Raw genomic sequence first — 21,689 nt, 5'->3', positions numbered from 1 at the left:
GGGCCTGCTTAGCAAACACAAAGCCCTGAATTCAATCAAACTCCATACTGAAAAAAAAAAGAAAAGAAAAGAAAAAAGAAAAGAAGAACTACGAATTTGCATATAGGTGAATTTGTATACATATAGAGATTTAGAAATGGTAGGAGATAAGACGTTAAGCATTGATTCTCACTCATTGTCCTATGAATTAGGAAAACATAAGCTATTTGCTCTCTCTCCCTCCTTTCAACAACATAGCTATGAATACCTATCTCTCAAAGCAGCTATGAAAACCTATCTGTTTTCAGTAGGAACTGTGTTTACAACTTTGCAGCTGGCAACTGTGTAGGACCTGTGCACACATTGTGAGCATAGTTGTGTGGAAATTAGATCATTTGAGGACCAACACCCACAATGACAGGCAGAGCTCTATGTCCAGCATATGAGTGTTTGTTTTACTACAGAATGAATTGACAACCTTAGGTCCAGCAGAAATAACCATCAGTTAGATTTATGAGCATGCTTGGATATCATAACTAAAAACCTAGAACTGTAACAAAAATGAAAGCTGGATTTGTTGGTGCTTTTGTTAAATGGGAAAGGATTGCATCTTATAATTAACAAAATAGGACAAATGGACACATTTTCCTTATTTTCCAAAATGGAAAAGTCTATCTGTCCTAGACTTCTGACTCCTTTTTTTTTTTTTAATTTTTTTAAAATTTTATTTTATTTTATTTGAGAACATACTGTACGGAGGGGTTACAATTACATGGGCAGGATAATGCATACATTTCTTACCAAGCATTGCAGCCTCCTCCTTTGTTTACCCTTCACCTGACTTCTGACTTCTTAAATTCGCAAAAAGTATTCCCACCAAGATGTTATTTTTGGTTATCATCTAGGAAAAACACGTGTGTACATATATTACATACATACATACATACATTTAGGATTTGTACATACAACTGAAATATGACTGCATCTTTAAAGTGTGCCCTTTAGGAGACAAATTATTTCATAAGAACATAGCTTACATGACCATGTCCAATCAAAGCATGCTATCAACTTAAGGGGGAAAAAATCACAATCTTGGAATCAAGTTCATGCATAATGAGGTATGGGCATCTTTCTGTAGCTAAAGACATAGATGAGCATCTACTGCCTGCTAGGTAATACGCTAATGCTGCCAGAAGACAGCCCTTCCCATCCAAGGTCTGCCAATTCAAAAGAGCAAACAATTCATCACAAAAATACTGCTAGAGTTGGACACTGGTGGCTAACTACTCAGGAGGCTAAGATCTAAGGATCACAGTTGGAAGTCAGCATGGACAACAAAAGTCCTTGTGACACTTATCTCCAATTAACCTCCCCAAAAGTGGGAAGCAGAGCTGTGGTTCAAGTGGTAGAGTACAAGCTCAAGGACAGCTGCTCACATCCTGAGTTCAAGCCACAGGACTTGTACACATACAAAAACAGTGTCTCTGGAACTGGTGCCAGTAGCTACCCAGAAGGCTAAGATCCAGAAGATCTGCCCTTGGCAAAAAAAAAAAAAAACAACCTCAAATTTCAGCCTCCAAAATAACAAGCAAAACGCAAGGCTGGAGGTGTGGCTAAGTGGTAAAGTGCCATCTAACAATCTGAGCAAGCATGAGGCCTTGAGTTCAAATCCTGGTACTACATGTGTGCACATGGAAACGTACATGCATGTAATGTGTAAACAGAGTATTATGAGAGCTAAGTAATTGCTGCTCATCCTGCCTGTGCTTTCATGAAGAGTGAGCCATGAGGTCAGGGGCTCTGTCTTGGCCACCTTTTTCTCCCTAGCACCTAGTAGGATTAGAATCAGTGTCTACAGCAACAGTTCCCAGACATTATTTTACATGGAAGATATACATAGGGGTAGTTAGGGTTTTTCGGTATTTGCTACACACTTGAATACTTCAGAAATGTCACATGAAAACCTTGAGTGTCCAATTTTCTTAAAGACAATACTTGCAAGGCAGGAACTTTCAGCATTGTACGTCAGTCTTCTTCCTGCCAGAGTTGGTTATGTTTTCTATGCTTATTAATGAGGAGTTGGTGGCTAGAGAAGGGATCGCAGGCCAAGAAAGCAGTGCTAGCCACGGCTGCAGAAAAAGAAAGTGACTCATCTTGTCTAGATTAGCAGAAGGTTTGAGGGGCGGAAGAGAGGTTTTGCAATCAGCAAAGCAGTGGTAAAGAGGAGAGAGAAAGGGCAGGTGGCCTTGAAAGCCAATTCCCCCTGCTTGGGATGTTCATCTGCACCCTTTACCCCGCAGGAAGCTCACAAACTTGTGTGGACTTTTGTTGATCATATCCTTAAAAAAAAAAAAGGTCAGTTTGCAAATTTCCCTCATTTTGAATGATTGTAATTTCCTTGGGCCTAGTGGCTTCTTAGAAGAACATTGGAAGTAAGGGGTTGGGGATTAGAAAGAAAACCAACTGTGAACAGGCAAGCAATGGGTAAACTATGCCTTAGACGATGGGTATGGTGGCAGGGCACCAAGGTGACAGGTCTCAGAGCAGTAGTAATCAACACTAATAGCATTCAGCTGGCAGTACCATGAAAGAATGTAGAATATAAGAGGGAAAATCACTTACATGCTGATGGCTTGGGTGAAGAGCTAAGTGTCAACTGCTATTGATCAAAGTAGAGACCAGATAGGGGAGGGCAGGTATGTTGGGGGGGGGGGGGGTCCTAGGGTCACTGTATCAAAGTTGGTGAGATTTGGAGACACTGGTGAACATAGCCATGATTTCATAACTAGGGAGGGTGCTAGTGAGAGAGATTGCTAATGAGTGATTGGACACTTAAGAAGAGCACCAGGAAAAAGGTTTGAATTGCTGGTAGAAAAAATATCTCCCTAAAGAAACAATACATAGAAAAAGAAACAGCAGTAGCAATGCCCACTGTTTTGTCAAGCATGGTAGAGAAGTAAGCTGGGAGTAATGTGGTCTAATGCAGGGGTTCCCAAACCACAGCACGTATGAGACTTCCACAAGGGTGGGCTGTTAAAACACATTTCTTTAGGCCACCACATCCAGAGCTTCTTAGACAGTTCTGGGTGGAACCTGAAGTTTTACATTTCTCCTAAGTTTCTTGATAATGCTAAGTCTGCTGATTTAGGAGCCACAGCGTGGAGGTAATTGTTTTAACGGATCACGCAGAGAGGGAAATAACCAGTAGTTGGTAGGCTGAGATGAAGAGGATCACAATTCAAGACCAGTTACATGGAAAAATCCAAGACTGATTCCACAGAGGGAAGCAGAATATGCTGGTGCATGCTATAATCGCAGCAATGACAAGAAACCTAAATTCTTCAGATCAGACCACAACTCAGACACATGACCTCATATCAGAAAGTTCAAGTGAAAAACAGGATTCCATCATGGCTCAGGATCCTGAGTTCAAACGTCACTACTGCTGGCAGGAGGGACATAATAAGGGGAGGCTGGCTGGGAGACTTTTTGGTTTTGTTTTCTTTACTTACAAAAAGAACCAACAAAAGTGAAACTAAAGAACGTAGAACTACAGGTAGTCATGGCATGTGTAGAGGGGAGGCTAGAACACAGCAGTGGAGGGCGCCCCCGAGGGGCTGCAGAGGTCTTTCCTTCACTAAGAGAAAGGAGGATGGCTGGTAGGAATGAAATCCCACACCAGAGCTGAGATGGAGAGTTTGCATCGATTATTTCCTCTATTTTCTGCTACAAGAGGTGAGGTTGTCTTTGGAAGGGAATGGTTTGAAAGCTTGAGGTAGCAATAATAAAAAGTATGGCAGCCAGGCACTAGTGGCTCATGCCTATCATCCTAGCTACTCAGGAGGCTGAGATCTGAAGATTGAGGTTCAAAACCACCTGGGGCAGAAAAGTCTTTGACACTCTTATCTCCAATGAACCACAAAAAGCTGGAAGTGGAGCTGTGGCTCAAATGGTATAGCACTAGCAAAGCTTAGACAGTACGTAGGCCCAAAGTTCAGACCCCAGGACTGGGAAAAAAAAAAAAAAAAGTATAGAGTACTTTCTGGGGTGAAAGTAAATGACTAGATATATGTTGGAACATGGTCCAAACAGAGAATGCTTATAGAGAACACAGTAAGAGTCAATTTTCAATTGAGCTAGTAATTGAGAATAAATAAATGCCAAATTTAAGATTATAATGGGCCAGGTGCCGGTGGTTCATGCCTGTAATCCTAGCTACTCAGGAGGCTGAGATCTGAGGATCGAGGTTGAAAGCCAGCCGCATCAGGAAAGTCCGTGAGATTCTTAACTCCAATAAACCACTAGAAAACCGGAAGGAGTGCTGTGGCTCAAGCAGTAGTGCACTGGCCTTGAGCTGAAGAGCACAAGGACAGAACCCAAGCCCAGAGTTCAAGCCCCATGACCAACAACAACAACAACAAAAGATTATAATGGAATTATAATGGCCGCCTGCCTAACCTATTGAAGCACATTACAGGGGAATGTTCATGGAAGTGATTGTGGAAGTTTGTAAATAAACAAAGATTGTTAAGCATTATACTCTATTTCACTGGAAGATATAAAAAATATGCCCTCATTCTTTAAGGACCTATTACAAGCTAAGTATAAGTAAAAACTGAAATGACTTCAAGTTCCTGTTTAATGAGTGTAATCTAGTACACAGCCATGACAGTTTCAGCCACTTTGGTGATGAGCGGCATACTGGTATGCACCTTACCAGGTACTCAGACCTAAAGGTAATGCCTATGAGGAAACACTCAGAAATGATCACTTCTTTAGCAGTCACTGGGGTTTTCTTCATGTACAAATTACCTCAAATCTTCAACTTAAGCTTTAGAGCGTGGTAAGCATTCCAAGTCTGTTCTACAAAGACCTAATTGGTTCTGGTTTTGTTTTTATTGGCCTTCATGTTTCTTTACTAGTTCTTGTCAATACCAGTGACCACAAAATTATATTATGTGCCTTGTGCTTGCCTATGATATTTTGCTCAGGGAAGATTGCTGCCTGGTTTTTTTAATAAAGATTATTATGATGACTTAAGACTCATGAGACTGATGAACAAAAAGTATATTTCTACAATATTTTGATTTATAAATGTTTATGACTTGGTGCATTTTAAATAAGGAAATCTTGATAACTTGAAATATTATCTGAAAGTTATTAATCACTGAAAGGTCAAACTTGAGCTTATAATAATAATACTTGTAATGCATTTGAGTATTTGAGAGAATGTACATGAAGTAGATAAACACAGTGGCTCACATCTGTATCCCAGCTACTCAGGAGACAGAGTTTGAGAGGATTACAATTCAAGGCTAACATGAGCCAAAATGCAAGACCCTATCCAAAATATAGCTGAATTTGAAAAGGACTATGGATATAGCTCAAGTGATAGCTAACAAGCATGAGGCACTGAGTCCAAACTCCAGTACCTTGACAGAGAGAGAGAGAGAGAGAGAGAGAGAGAGAGAAAGGGAAAGGGAAAGGAAATGAACAATAAATATTTTGTAGCATGATAAATGTAATACTCAAGTGAGATAGAAAGGGAATCATCATTCTAAATATGTCTATTATTATTTCTAGTATTTATAGTATTTAGTAATCTCCCTTACTCTCTTGAAAAATTTTTTAAAAATCCAGGAAATGAAACTGATCTCAAATTCCTATTGTTGTATACTTGTTGTTTGTCTCCTTTTATTCATTATTTATCATCAGTATTTATATCATTGTTTATATAGTTACAGTTATTTCTGACATCAAGAATGAGCTGAACGTAGAGGATAAAGGTGAAAAACATCCTTTAAATTGGTACCCCAGGAATTGTTTCCTAAATTGGGTAGCCACTAGGTGACATGTCAGCATGGCCATGATTATTGTGCTTGTGCTACTTTTTGGTGATCCACTTAATATGAAGCAAACACATCTTAACACCCACTCTGTTTATTTCATGTCACAATGGCGACTCCGATTCTTTTCTAAAAGGAGGAAGCAGTTTCATGGTGACTTGGCTGGAAAGTCCAAATTCCAGAGACCACAGCATTCTCTAAGTTGGCTGAAAGGGCATGGAGTGTGGCTGCTGCCACCACACTCACCTCCTACCAGCTTTCCATTCCCAATAGGAAAATGGCTTAATTCCCATCAAGCACATCCTGCAGATGGATGAATCCCTGCCTTGGGTCACTCCCCATCCAGGAAGCGGTCAAATGTTACTGGTCCTCTAGACAGCCCTGGGTCATGAGCTGATGCCAGTGGTGGAAAGAGTCAAGTTGATCTCATAAAACCCACATGGAAAAGAACTTCTAAAAGGATTCTCTCCCCAACAGGGAAGGGTGAGGCCAACCAAAATAACAGCTCTCTATTGTACGTAATTCCTAAATCTTCTTGTATGTTGACTCCATTTCTGACAAGACCAGTGCTCTGTATTGTACAGCTAGTAGCAACATCTGTTTATCATAACTATATTACAGTCTGCTGTATGAACAATGTCTGAATATGGCCCATGAGGAATTCATAAGTCTATGCATCATTAATCTAAAATCTGGGTTTTTAAAAAATGAGTTGAGGGCTGGGAAGTGGCTCAGTGGTAGAGTGCTTGCCTTTGCATGCCTGAGGCCCTGGGTTCAATTCCTCGGCACCACATAAGCAAAAAGTTTGCCAGAAGTGGTGCTATGGCTCAAGTGGTAGAGCGCTAGCCTTGAGCTGAAGAGCTGAGGGACAGCGCTCAGGCCCAGACTTCAGGTCCCACGACCGGACCAAAAAAAAAAAAAAGAGTTGAATGGAGCACTGATGGTTTACACCTGTAATCCTAGCTAATCAGGAAACTGAGATCTGAGAATTAAGGTTCAAAGCCAGCCTGGGCAAGAAAATCCATAAGACTCTCATCTTCAATAAACTACCCAGAAAAAGCTGGAAGTGGCACTGTGACTCAAGTAGTAGAATGCTAGCCTTGAGCACAAAGAAGCTCAGGGATAATGCCCAGGCCCAGAGTTCAAGCCCCAGGACTGAAAAAAAAAAAGTTGGATTTTGTCATTTCTAAATACACTTATGCTAATACTTACAGATTCTAAGCCTCTTAAGTTGCTTAAGGCAAACGATGTCTAAATTTGTGTAACATCAAATGGAGATAATCACTAGACTCCTATAGCAGGCACTGGTAGCATCCTGCCAATTGCTATAGTACTTAAATTACTGCTATCCAAATGATCCTGCATGTGTCCCTGCTTCCAGCCACTAAAGTTCCATGCATCTCCAGACTTCTAGTGTCCTTGCAGCTAGTCAGGGAGCTTCCAGAATGAATGTCCTGATACTCTGATTTGGGCAGTGCCCTTGCTCATTCAATATTAGGTGTGCTGCATATCACTCCTAGCTATCATTATATACCAAAATACGTTTCTGTGTTGAACCTGAAACAGCCATATTCTAACTGACATATAGCATTTATGCCAGGTTTTCTTCTAAGTTTCTCTCCCTATCAAAACTGTACTGCGTGGCAGTTTTGTAATAGGTAGGAAATTCCATGGAATTTAATGAGGGCAGCCAGTGGTAACAGGTCTGAGCTTCCTGGAAATGGTAGAAAATATATTTTCATACACACACACAAGCAACTCTACAAACACTGAAATGTTCTCCTCTTAGGCTGCATACAATGGCACGGAGTAGGATTTTGCATAGTGTCCAGATATGGTCTTCTCAGTACATCAGTTACGAGATCCCGTCTCCAAAAATCCATTGGCTGTCTCTCTCTGCATCTGCCTTCTACTTGTTCATTATTCAAGCATCTGGTCTCGAGATGTTTCCTGTCAGGTTGTGTGTGTGTGTGTGTGTGTGTGTGTGTGTGTGTGTGTGTGTGTGTGTTTCTTTCTGTGCATTCTCTCTTTTAGAGAAGGGAGTTACAGCATGTAATGTGTAGCTAAAAGTCCAAAGTGTACATTCACACTTCAATTTGATTTGGTTTAAGCCAAAGAGAGGAACAGTATCTTCTTTGTATTAAGTTACTCTTTGGTGGCCTATAATGTACCTCAAATATATATATGATTGTATCTTTCAGGAAAATTACTCTCACTCACTTGTCTTACCTGCTGGTCTCCTTTCTGTTCTTCCTTCTTTCCTGCTTTCTGCGTGATTCTTGTTGGTATATGTATATTGGATTTCAGCTTTCTACTACGGCCATCTTTTCTGAAGATGTTTTTCCAAATAAAATTAGCCCTTGAGATATCATAAGAAATGGGATAGATTTCTTTATTCATGAAAAAGTAGTTTCTACCTCAAATGGAAGCTTTTTTGCGAGCATTTTCATTTAGCGTGTAAAGGGGTGTTGAGTGCAGGTGTCTGCTTAGAGACAGTACATATTCAGTCTTGGCTGCTTCCTATTGAGGATAAACAGCTCTTGGGAAATAGACATTGTTAAATAATCAGTTACAGAGGACTAATTGTTTCAAGGCACTCCCTTTGGGATGGCTTTCCAACAGCCTAGAGTAATAAGAAATGTCATTTCGTTTCCATTGGAGACAAGCACATGTACTATTCATGAAGAGTGGAAAAGCAGTGGAATAAACATGCAGAAGCCAGGAGAGGTTAGCCCTCTATCATAGATTTGTTCCAGAGCTATGTTGAATTCAATGGAAATTTAAAGAAATCACTACACTTGTTTTGTCCTGTGAGATTCAGAGAGTGTGATGAAGGCCTGCTGTGCTCTTCAAAACACCCCAATCATTTCCATAATTTTACAGGGGAATAAGTAGAGCTGAGAGGAAAAGAAGGTGGATTTATTTCTTTGGTTTTAATTTGTGTATGTGTGTGGGGAGTGGGTGTGTTTGTGTGTGTGTGTGTGTATGAGGAGTTGAACTCAGGGCCTAAATGCTGTATCTTAGCTTTTTCACTCAAGGCTGGCATTGTACCACTTGGAGCCACAATTCTACTTCTGGCTTTTGGGTGGGTGGTTAATTGGAGATAAGAGTCTCACAGACTTTCTTGCCTAGTCTGGCTTCAAACCACGATCCTCAGATCTTAGTCTCCTGAGTAGTTAGGATTACAAGTTTGAGCCACCAGTACCTGTCAGAGGTGTATTTACATTTTTCTGGATTAGTACATATTTTCCTGACAGCGTTCTTTAGTATTGGACTCTCAGAGTCTCTCCAGAATGAGCATACAATTAAATGCTGCTGTTCCACTAAAGAATACTACTGGAAAATAGGTGGTTAAAAGTATTTGCAAAAAAAAAAGTACTTTCCTATCACAATATTTGAATAATATAAAAGATCAGAATACTTATTTTTTGTTTTTGTACCACTCCTGGGGTTTGAACACAGGACCTTAGCACTGTTCCTAAGCTTTCAAGTGGTCGGCTAGTGTTCTACTATGTGACCCCACCTCCACTTCCCAGCTTTTTGTGGTTAATTGGACAGAAGAGTCTCAGGAACTTTCCTGGCTGGGCTGACTTCAATCCCTGATTCTTAGACCTCCTTCTCCTAAGTAGCTAGGATTATATGTGTCGGCTACTGGTGCCATCCTACTTTTAAGCACTGGAAAATTCACACGTTAACATAAAAGCAGGTAAAAAACATAGCTACATGGCTACTACTATAACCCAAACTGTTTCAAAGAGACAGTGGGCATACTGTTCACACAGAGTTGGAACCCGCTGCCTATCTACGGAAGTCTGTTCAACCAATCAGTGTAGGATGCTGCCATTTATTGTCAAAGATAGTAAAGCGTATTTCACACAAACATAAAAATGCAGACTAGTTCAGATGCTATTGAACGCTGAAGTGGTCTCCTCTTAGGCTCATACACTGGCACGGAGTAGGATTTTACACAGATATGATCTTCTTGGTACATCAGTTACAGATCCAGTCTCCGAAGGTTATTCTTGAATTTCTCTAAGTAGTTCCAATATTACTTTCAGTGTGCACAACCTTCATTAAAATAAAGTTATATGTTACAATTCAATAGGTTCCAGTAGATTTCAATAGGTTTCAATAGTCTTTATCTACAAGCTCCACTTCAAAAGTAAATTGCAGAAAAATATTAGACTAACCTGCTGCCAATCCAAGAAAAACCTTATACAGTGTCCATCTCAGAATCTTACTGCGGGGCTAGGAAGGTGACTCAGTGGTAGAGCGCTTGCCTTGCATGCTCTGGGTTCCATTCCTTAGCACCACATAAGCAAAAAAAGAAAAAAGCCAGAAGTGGCACTGTGGCTCAAGTGGTAGAGTGCTAGCCTTGAGCTGAAGAGCTGTGCCCAGGCCCAGAGTTCAGGCCCCATGACTGGACCAAAAAGAAAGAAAGAAAGAAAGAAAGAAAGAAAGGAAGGAAGGAAGGAAGGAAGGAAGGAAGGAAGGAAGGAAGGAAGGAAGGAAGGAAGGAAGGAAGGAAGAAAAAGAAAGAAAGAAAGAATCTTACTGCAAGTTTTCTGGACTGCAAGTTTTCTGGACTTTAGTACACATGTTTTCCTAGGTTTTAATAAGATATGTTTGTTGTATAAATCCTCATTATATTTTCTTCTAAGCTGTGGTCTTATTGTTATTTCAGTATAAGTAATTGCAATTGGATAGTTTCTCTTCAGATGCTATCATTTAGTATTTTATTCTTTGGACAAAGTCTGTGATGTTTGTTTTTTTTAATGTCTCTAAATCATATAAATCAAATATTTTATTAGGAAAAGTAGACTCAGAGACAGAAAGGTCATTGCTACCAAAACAAAGCCACATTTCATTTGTCCTTGATACTTAATTTCATCATGTGCTCTTTTTTTCCCTCCATTATGGAATACACATTTTTAACAAGATATAAATAGAAACCAAATATAAAATCTGATTGAATTCTAGTTGTGCTTGTAAAGATTCACTGATCATCCGCATCTCTGATCTCAGTGTTCACCACAACTGTTTCTGCCTTGGTTCCTTCACTGGCATGGAGTTCTTGGTTAGTTCTATTCTGCTGTCCTCATGGTGAGACATGTCTCACTGTCTACCATCCTGAATTTCTCAGGACTCTTCTCTAGCTTCCAGCTTTACCCAACATAGCTATGAAAGTCATTCCAGCCTTGTTCTTTCCCTTATACACTACATTCGTTTCTGCAAAACTCTCCCTCTTCCTTCTCTACATGCAGAATTCTATGAAATTCTGTACTTCTCATAATTTCCTTCCTTTATGGGGATGCTTCTCCTGCCAAAGCATCTTCCCTGTCTTTCTGCTTCTCTACATTATTTTTTTTTTGCATTACAAATACTGCCTTTCACACCTATAATCCTCACTATTCTGTAAGCTAGGATCTAGAGGACTGCGGTTAAGAGCCTGTAAAGTAAAGTCCATAAGACCACATTTCCAAAATGTGTGTGTGTGTGACCATGCACACATGCGTGCACACGTGAGGGTGGGGGGGGGGGGGGAGGGGGAATGGAGGGGGACCAGCTGCACAGAAAGTGTGGCTAACAGTGTAGAACACCATCCAAGTAAGCAAGCTGAGTGACTATGAGGCCGTGAATTCAAATCCCAGTAATGCCAGAAGGAAAGGAAGGAAAAAAGGAAGGAAGGGAGAAAGAGAGGAAGGAAGTCTCCAAAAGCACAAAGAAAAAAAAGTACAAGTCATTCTGTCATATTCTTTGACTTATGCTTTTGTTTCAACAACTTTATTTTGTTGACAAATGGGCAAAGTTTGGAGAAGTTGACTTGCAAAGTGAGTTTTCAATTTGTTTTTACTTTTTCTACTTCTCACTTTGGGCTAAAACAGTCTTTGAGGGGAAAAAATGAAAACTGTTCTTTGAATAACTTTTAAAAGTAGTAAAAACAAATAATTTGAGAAAAGTTGGTTAACATACCGCTCAAATATGAGCAGGCATGTACGTGACATCCTATAATGTCAGCTACACTTATAGGTCTTGCTGACCTATGCTCATAGCCATCCAGTAAGAACTTGAGACCCAGCTGTGTCATTGTCCATAACCAAGGCTATGAGGCTGGAATTCCATCATCTAAAGAATGAGAGGAATCACCTAACCCTGCGCCTGTATGGTTATATTTTAAAACTGTTACAAAACTGAACAATGGTTGTTGCAAAGAAACAGAAAAGTTTGTACACCTTGTCTTTTCTTTTCTTTCTTTTTTGTTTTTGGAAGATTTTTTCAAGGACACATGTTCTCTGCTTTTTTGTTGTTGTTGTTGTTTGTTTTTGTTTTTTTTTTTATTCCAAACTGGAAAATCTCTGGAATAGCAAGCTATTCATGGCTGGGTCTGGGGATTGGTTTCTAGCAAATAAATGCTGGCTCCAGAAATCTTCTAAGTGACTACCTCTGTCTTTATTTGCAGGCACTCTCTCTGTAAGCTTCATTCTCCACCATCTCAGATTTCTCAGGGTTATCACATCTAGTATTTGAAACCTTAATTTTGATCTTTAGTGCAACCTTTTGCCCAAATGCTACATTTAAGATATTTGAATGACTACACAATAAATAACAACTCAAGAGATGCAATTACTTCAGAATGAAATGCTACATTGATGATATTGATAATAATTTCTTGTCACTTATTAGATATCATTGGGAAAACTGGTGAGTTTCTAAGTGTCTCTGAAAAACAGGGATAATAATGAAATTTACTACAGGATAATTAAGAAGACTGAATGATGTAAATAATATAATACAGTTGCTCATTAACTTATAGTTTGGATTTCATTCCTAACAAATTTATTATAAGTTGAACATGCATTGACTATAGCCAACCTACCAAACACCATAGTTTAGTCTGACTTCTATAAAGATGCTTAAAACATTCATATTAGCCTGCAATTGGACTAAATCATTTAACACAGAGCCATTTTTCACTACAGTGCTATGTATTTCATATTATTTATCAACTATAGTACACTAGAGAATCCGTCATTTACCTCATAACGCATGGCTGATTAGGATCTGTTGACTCTTTTGTCTCTGCTCAGCTATGTAAGGAGTAAGAAGTTTCTGTCCAACTTGGCAGGGAGCATGTGATAGAGTAGTGTACCTCATTTCGTGGTGGGTGGCCAGGATAGAGAAGGGGGGATGAAGAGAGGCAGAGAAAGATGGAGGGAAGAAAGGAAAGAGAGAGAGAGAGAGAATGTGTGTGTGTGTGTGTGTGTGTGTGTCAAGAGTCGTGTGTGTGTGTGTCAAGAGTCTTGTTGGGTCTTCCTCTGTCCCACAAAAGATGGGCGGGGTCCGAGGAAAGGTAAGTGTGGTGCTGGCCCGTTCCCCAGCCTCCCTCAGCCCAGGAGACAATCAGACGCAGCGGGGAGCCAAATCCAGCAGGTAGAAAACTCGTTTATTAACAGAGAGCAGCCCCTTTTAAAGACAAAAAGGGCGGGTGGCATGGCAAGGGAGGAAGAGGAACCAATCACTGTCAAGGTCACACCCTATCATGCACCTGAGCCTTCACGGGCTGGTTAGGCACTGATCCGAAGATCAATTGGGCTCTGCCCACTCTGCTCTCTCCCAGCGCCATCTTGGCTGCCCATGTGCTCTACAGTAAATTAGGCTCTGCCCACTCAACCCCCTCTCAGCGCCATCTTTGCTGCCCATGTGCTCTATAGAGTCTGAGTGTGAGTCTGCTTTAGCAGGCTTTCTTCTTTCACCCTTTAAGTCCACCCAGGCTCCAAATATGGGACAGTGCTGATGGTGCAGGGTCCTTCCTCCTTTACTCATTGCTCAGAGCTGTGCTTCACTAATCTCCTCCATTCCCAATGCAGTTTAACTGAAAAATAAGATTAGCCACCACCACGGTTTCTACTGAGTATGTATTTCTTTCATATTATCCATTAAAATTTGAAACCACGTGGTTTCAAATGGCAGATTGGAGACCATCTATATAGGTGGATGAGCAAGTGTGTGAAAATGGAACAACGCTCAGAAGATATTAGCTATTCTCACCATGAAAGTGATTAATGCAATCGAAGGTTATTTGTAACTCTTTGTAGTTATAATAATATCAGTTGTAATTAGAGGGGTACTTAGAAATATCTATAAAAGGCAGACACAGCTTTAGGAAAGATATGGCCTTTGAACTGAGATGCAGAGATACAGAAGTTGGATGAATGGAGGAAAGGAAAGTCTCTTCAGCTTCTTTCATCCAATAGAGGGATAGACAAAGGCCCAGATAGAAGACAACATAGTCATCTTTGGCTGCAGTGAAGTTTGTAGAGAATATAAATATTATTATTGCAACCCTCCCACCTCCGTCTCCCGATATAAGGGTAAAAAAGCAAACTTTGCTTTAGTGTTACATTATTTTAAACAAATCATCATTGTTTAGAAAGATATTGACTGCTGCAATATTCAACTCTGGCCTCTTTCATTCCATTGATAAAGACAAATCCAAAAACAACCACTAGGGAGTTTGTACTGTTGGAATACAGAACCATAAACATAGATGCCTTTGCATGTCCACCAGATAGTAACTCTCAAAGAGTAAGCTCAGAGCAGCTTGGAAAATAGATAGACAGACAGACAGACAGATATAGATCAGCAATACAGAAAATAATATTGAAATCGAGGGTGTCCTGTCTTGAGCTCAGAGTTAAAACTTACAAATTTCTCACACATCTTGTACAGAGCTGAAAGACTACTGAATTGGATTCCCAGGAGCCCTTTTAGTTTAGCTTACTGCACAAATGGGCAGTAAGCTAAAGTAGAGAAAGTCTCTAAAGAAGAGAAAATGGCACAGGTGAGGAGCCTCTGAATTTGACACTAGTAGTCTATGTAGAATCACAGGCAATTCTTTTCTCTCAGTGTCCTTCTCTGTCTCTGTTTCATCATCTGGAATCTCTCATTTTTCTTTTCCTTTCACCATCTGTTTTCGATTCCATCCTACTATTCTTGTTTTTCTATTTTTATCAGTCTTGATCATTCTCACACATTGGTGGCTCTGTTAGTAATCCTAACGATAACCATGGAAGACTTTTTCAATGAGGGGGTCAAGCCTTCAACAGCAAGGACTCTTCTCTGCACTTTAAAAAATAAAAATCCAGTTGGGATGTAGCTCAGTGGCAAAGCACTTGCCTAGCAAGTGCAACATCCTGGATTCAATCCCAAGTACCAAAAGAGAAAAGACATATATGTATATATACATATATACATACACACACACACACACACACACACACACACACAGTTAAAAATAAATAAATAAATAAATCACACAAAATCAAAATACTCACTGAACAATGTTCAATAGGGACTCAGCTTGTTTCAGGAGACTCAGTGACTTCTCTAATTCAGTAAAGATGAAAAAGAAATAAGAAAAGGTCTAGATTTGTACCACTTCTGAAGGCCACCACACGTTCCTAACAGCCATTAACAATGTCAAGCACTGTGAGGAATCACACAGAGCCAACTGGATTCCTGAAGGCAGCCAAGAGTTGGTGTTTGCAGAGCTGTGTGAAGATGAGAAATGGCAGAGCACCACCGCTGTGCAGTCAACGGGAGTCTTACAGCTGCAGGCCTGAAAGCACTTTGAAAACCTCGCCTAATTGTCTTTTGCTTCTGTGTAATCAACTTAGCACCCACCCTGTGGTGGCTCCCATGCTGCTTGTCACAGAAAGCCAGCCTCTGCTACTTTGTAGAGAGCTGGCAACCATTCCAAAGAGGAAGTCTAAATGTTCTCTCCATAGTTCCAGGTGGAAGTAGAGAAAATGTTCTAGAATTCTTGCTATTTTGACTTCAGGCATCATTCCTCATATTGAGCTATTTTGCCATAAGGCCATCATTTTAAAAAGAAAAATAAAGCTCACACAATAGTTTTCTTTTCCTCCTTTCTCCTCCTCAAAATTTTCTCACCTTGGCATGACTTTGTATCTATTCATTGGCAAATACTTGGCTCAATGATGTAAGTTATGTACCTTTTGCACTAATAAAAGTCTTTTCTAGCCAGAGCAGTAGTTGGACACATGGACACTAGGACAATAGACAGCTTTGGCTTTCTATAAATTTTCTGACCCTTTTAGAAAGGAAACTAAACTGGTTCTTAGTTGTGTCTATCCAGTTTCAGTACAGCTCAATGGTAAATAGAAAGAGGAGAGGAAAGACAAGAGAATGGCACAAAACAAGTCCTGCCAATCAGCTATTGACCAGAATTTAGTGCTCCTACCAGTTTCTCCATAATGTTTCCACAGTGCTCCTACTGAGGTACTTACGTTGCTTACATTAGAAATTAAAACTTGAGTGTCTGTAGTGTCTGGAAGCAGACAGCCTGGGGCCCACGGTCAGGAGAGAGTACACCTTGTCTAAAGGGCACAGCAGCTCCTGAATCCACGGGGGAAGTAGATCCATTGTCAGGCAAATCTCTGATATTTTTTCTTAAGAAATCAGAAACCAAGAAGAGGCGTAAAACAATGGAAGGGTTGACACTGATCAACAGGCACTCCACTTGTTAATTGACATATTGAATCAAAACAACTTTATACAACTACTTAAAGATAATTTAAAACATAAATTTTAAAAAAAATCAGAAACCAGATTGTTAATGTGACCACTCTTCAACTGGTTAACATTGGTGTGTGTTCAGGGACTACTTTAATCCTGTGTAGGCCAACTGAAATCTGTTAGCAAGCTGCCAGTTTGCTCTCTGATTTCCCTGTCAGGTAGTCCCCCACACTGTGTGTATCAGAGGAAAAACACTTTTCTGACTTTGTCTTTTACAAAGTCTTTGTGTTCAGCATTAAAAACAAACATCAGACTTGTGTTTAGAGTTCTTGGACCCCTTTTGTGCACATAGCCAGGAACAACTCTGGTTCTTAGGGTGATCTTCAAGTGACCTCAAATCCATGGCTGATTTGAGAGGGGAGGAGGAAGAGAGAGGCAGGTATTCTGGGCACAACATCATAGGCTGCACCTCATCAGAACAGCAGCCTTCAGAGCAGGCCGGAAAATACCAATCATTGATATACCAAGTAAACATACTCAATACAAGCCACGCTAGAACCTCCTCAGATGTCCTTGACCACACTTGCCATGTTTGTACCACAGGGAATGTGATCATAGACAAGCATGGCGGCACTTGTCCATTACCTCAGTTACTTGGGAGCCTGAAGTGGGACAATCAAGGTTAGAGGTTGGTGAGACCCTACTTGAAAAATAAACTAAAGCAAAAGAAAAAAAATGTGGTGGGGACAAGGATCTAGTCTAAGAGCATCTGCTTAGCTAGTATGAGGCCCTGAATTTCAAACTCCAGTATCACAAATACACAAACATGCATACACACACACACACACACACACACACACATAAAAGTAATGTGAAGAATGGGATGCTATAGGACACAGAAGAGAGAAAGGTGCCAGTGGTCTGGTGGCTGGGATGGACAGGCTATTTTTGCTCCAAGTGGATGAAAAGGCCAAATGAGCAGATTGAAAGGCTATTTTTGCTCCAAGTGGATGAAAAGGCCAAATGAGCAGATTGAAAGCATGGAACAAGTCAATCCCTGAGCTCATTGGTGTTTCTTGTTCATGATTTTGGGAACCTGAAGAATCAAGTCAGGACCTATAGTTTGGAGTTGACCTGAGCTGAGAAATACATGCAAGTATTTGTGACCAAAGCAATCATGTGTCCGGTGTGAACTGTGACTTCCTTCCTTTGCTCTTTCTAACCTTCCCACTGTTGGGAAAATGGAGAATTCCTTTCTCCTCCATTTTCCTAACACCCTCCATCTTATTCACCTTTTCTTCCCTCCCCTTCCCTTCTGCTCTCCTCTTCCTTTCCCCTTCTCTTTCCTTTCATATCCTCTCTTTTTCCCTCCCCTTCCCTTTCTTTCTCTTCTGTTCCCTTCCCTTTCTCTTTTCCTTTCCTTCCCTTTGAATCTCACCCCTTCTCTTTCCCTTCCCTTCCTCTTTCTGTTTTCTCTTTCCTGACTTTTTTTTCTTTCTTTACTAGACTTTTTTCCCAGAGAGGACAAGATGACCTCAGCCAAATACAAGATACATCTAATTAAATTTTTGTTTATTTACTTATGATTTTAAAAGGAATATGAAGCATGCTTGAAAGACGTTTATGTCTGGAAATAGTTGAGCAACTCCAAAGCTGTAGTACAGAGCAACTGGTTAAGAATTGCTAAATTATGTTTCTTTATTTTCTGTGAAATGTCAAATGTTGTTCTTTTGGTTCTATAAAGGTCAGAATGGTTTAAAGAGAAAGAAAAAACCCAAACTTGGACCATTAACTTGTTATTGAACTTCAGAAGTATTTTATTTACCAGTAAAATCAAATCTAAAATGGTTTTGTGGCCCTGAAACAAGAAAGTCTAGATTGCATTGCACCTAGACTTTCTATTCTTTTTTCTTTGGTTTGCTGAAAAACAACAAGAGAACTCATTCTGCAGCTATAGTATCTATGATTATCCCAAGTGTACATAAACATGTGGAATATAAGCTACTACACAAGATAGGTGTGTGTTATTTATTTTCCTCATTTCTTTCTGCCCTTAGATGTTCTTGAACAGAGTATAGCTGTAGAAAGAAAATTCTTTCAATGAATACATTTAACAGTGGCATTTATCAAATGGTGTCCAGGGACTTACTCTTCCAACAGAGAAATCAGTTTCTTTTTATTATTTGTGATGAATGACCAAGCACACAAAAGAACATGCACACTCAGAGGAGAGAAAGTACAATTTGTTCAAGGCTAACTTCAAATAACCAGTGTAGGTCATTACCGCTATGTGCTCTGGTCAGAGTGCATTGTAATCATCCTTCTTTATGGGAAAACACAGTGAAAATCAGACTAGAGTTTTAGCTCAGTGCTAGAGTATTTGCCTAGTATGCTACAGCTAGGAATTTGATCTTCTCCAAGCCCCCCAAAAACGTGAGAAAAGTAAAACATCATTATGAAAACATAAATGCCTGCTGAATTGCATCTACTAATCTTATTACGAACTCTGAAAAAGTGAAGGCCAGCAAATGATTATTACCATTGGCGGAAGACCCAATAGTGACAATTTCAAATAGGATGTGCAAAAGTTCATCTTGAGTAGCTCCCTGCTCAGCTACCTGGCTGATTGCTTCTCTTGTTTCTATTCATAACTCTTTGTGTTCTTTTGCTGAACTTGGATCACTGACAATTCCCACTAAAAGTTCCACAGAGTAAGTTTCAGATATGGCTCACTCCAGGATTATTGTCATTCTGAACAGGAACTCACAAACACCCTGTCCATCATTCCTATTCCAGGAGAGAAAGGGTAGATGGAAAACCCCACCTGCCTTGATCATCTAGCAGACTAGGGTGTACATCTCCCTATCCATTGTAACCACAAGCTCTCATTGTCCAGAGTTCAAATCCTGGTTTAAGCACTTCTTATTTCTATGATAATGAGCTATTTACTTGACATTCCTGTGCTTCAGTTCCCTCATCTTGTGATGTGAGAAAGACAATGGTAATTATTGCACTAGATTGTTGTGAGAAATCAGTAGGTCAGTATATATAAAACATTTACTATACACTATGTGTATAGGAAACACTCATTAAATCTCAATTATTATATTACCGCTATTATTCTTGACAGTCCATTTCATGCCTCTTTGGCAAAAATAATTGGGCAATGAGGAAACAATAAAAGTTCATTATTCACAGTTCTGAAAGCTACCACTAAGGGTTCTGTCCACTGACAATCTTGAAAGAGCTAAGAAGCTCTCTCAAGCCTCCTTTTAAATGAGGCTTGATCATGAAGGCCTGTCCTTGTGGCAGATCACCCCTGAAGACCCCGCTTTCTTCATACCACCTCCATAGACATGAGCTTTCAACATGAATTTCAAAGAAACTCACACTTACAGATAGTAATCCTCAATACCACCAACTATGTTTTACAGGTCTCATTTTTTAATTGATTGGTAATTACTCTTCCATTTCCTGGGCTATGTATTTACTCTATGTATGATCTCTAGTTAGAGATCAGATATTCTCAAGTTTTATCTCTCTCCAGTCACTATTTGCTCTATTCTAGGAAAGAGTATATAGTGATCACATCTTTCTGTAACACATAATGCTATTTAAGCTCCAATTATCTATTTCTTCTTTGAATATCATACTTTTACTCCTGTGAACTCGCATGTTAATAAATTTGTATATCTTTTCTCCTATTAAAAAAATTTGCTTTAGGAAATGAAAATGGGCTTTTTTTTTTTTTTGTCGTCGGGCTTGAACTCTGGCCTTGGGCGCTGTCCTTGTGCTCTTTGCTCAAGGCGAGCACTCTACCGCTTGAGCCACAGCACCACTTCCAGTTTTCTAACGGTTTATTGGAAATAAGAGTCTCACAAACTTTCCTGCCCGGGCTGGCTTTGAACCACAATCCTCAGATCTCAGCCTCCTGAGTACCTAGGATTGCAGGCGTGAGCCACTGGCGCCTGGCTGAAAATGGGCTTTTTTTTTGCTGTTTTTATTTTCTTTTCTTTTTGTCCAGTTTGTTCATTTATATGTCTTTGGGAAGGTAAGGAGAGGCACAGAAATTGAGGGATACATGGTAAAGAAATGCAACAAGGGTACTCACTAGACACTATGTTGAAAATGCACTTTACAATTTGTGGGGTAGAGATATGAGGGAAAAACGGAGAGAGCAAGGAAAGAAGTGACATTGTCCAAAAGAAAATGTGCTCTTTTTCTTTTTCTTTTTTTTTGCTAGTCCTAGGGCTTGAACTCAAGAGACCCTGGGCACTGTCCCTGAGCTTCTTTTTCTCAAGGCTAATACTCTACCACTTGGGCCATAGCACCACTTCTGGCTTCTTTTGTCTAATCAAACCCAGGGCTTCATTCATGCTAGGCAAGCATTCTACCACTAAGCCACATTCCCAGACCAGAAATGTGTTCTTCACCTACATTATGTAACTGTAACCCCTCTGCATATCACCTTTGTAGAAACAATAAAAAAATTAAAAATAAATAAAATTTTAATAAATAAAACTAAATATGAATAAATTTAAAAATAAATGAAAACTTTAAATTACCAACAAAAAAACTAACAAAATATTTTTCTGACCCTGAGAAATATGCATTCTAACAGAGTGTGGAAAGTATGTAAGGAAGAATGAATAGACAAGATACACAAGTAAAACTTAAGAATTTTATGTGTAACCATCAGCTGAGTAGGAGGGCAGTAGGCAGATCGATTTTAAATAGGGGGACAAGGAGGCTAATTAAGCAGGCCAGTGGTGACAACACCTAGAAGAAAATGAGGGATGGTATGCCACCTTCAAATGGGTTGACAAGCAATTTGATTCATACATATATTTAAAATTTGACTACAAATTCTTTTTCAATTTTAAAGATAGTTGTTGGCATCTACCTATTTCTTTTGTTTTTGTTTGCTTACAATATTTATTAGCACATATTAGTTGTTCAGAGGGCTTTCCTTATGATATTTCCACACATGCATATAATGTATCTTGATCAAACTCACTTCCTTCCATCTCTCTCACTTAACATTCTTTCTTCTTTAAAGAATTTAAACAGCTAGGTGCTGGTGGCTCACGCCTGTAATCCTAGTTACTCAGGAGGCTGAGATCTGAGGATCACAGTTTCAAAGTCAGCCCAGGCAGGAAAGTCTGTGAGACTCTTTTAAAATATATATATATTTTTTTAATTGTGAAAATACCGTATAGAGGGGTTACAATTACATGGGCAAGATAATGAGTACAATTCTTATCAAGCATTGTTGCCTCCTCCTTTGTTTCCCCTTCCCATTCCTTCCCACCTCCCCTTCCCCCC

At 39.7% G+C, this 21,689-nt stretch overlaps 1 protein-coding gene across 1 annotated transcript in view; it reads left to right on the top strand.

Annotated features, from left to right (window-relative positions):
- Adgrv1 (adhesion G protein-coupled receptor V1) overlaps positions 1–21,689 on the top strand; it is a 479,179-nt gene that overhangs the window by 421,407 nt on the left and 36,083 nt on the right. The gene's annotated exons all lie outside the window — the stretch shown is intronic.

This window comes from Dipodomys spectabilis, unplaced genomic scaffold (assembly GCF_019054845.1).
Source record: "Dipodomys spectabilis isolate Male_0828 unplaced genomic scaffold, ASM1905484v1 ptg000140l, whole genome shotgun sequence".
NCBI lineage: Eukaryota > Metazoa > Chordata > Mammalia > Rodentia > Heteromyidae > Dipodomys > Dipodomys spectabilis.
The sequence above is the reverse complement of the archived record's forward strand: the minus strand, read 5'-3'. Positions and strand labels throughout refer to the sequence as shown.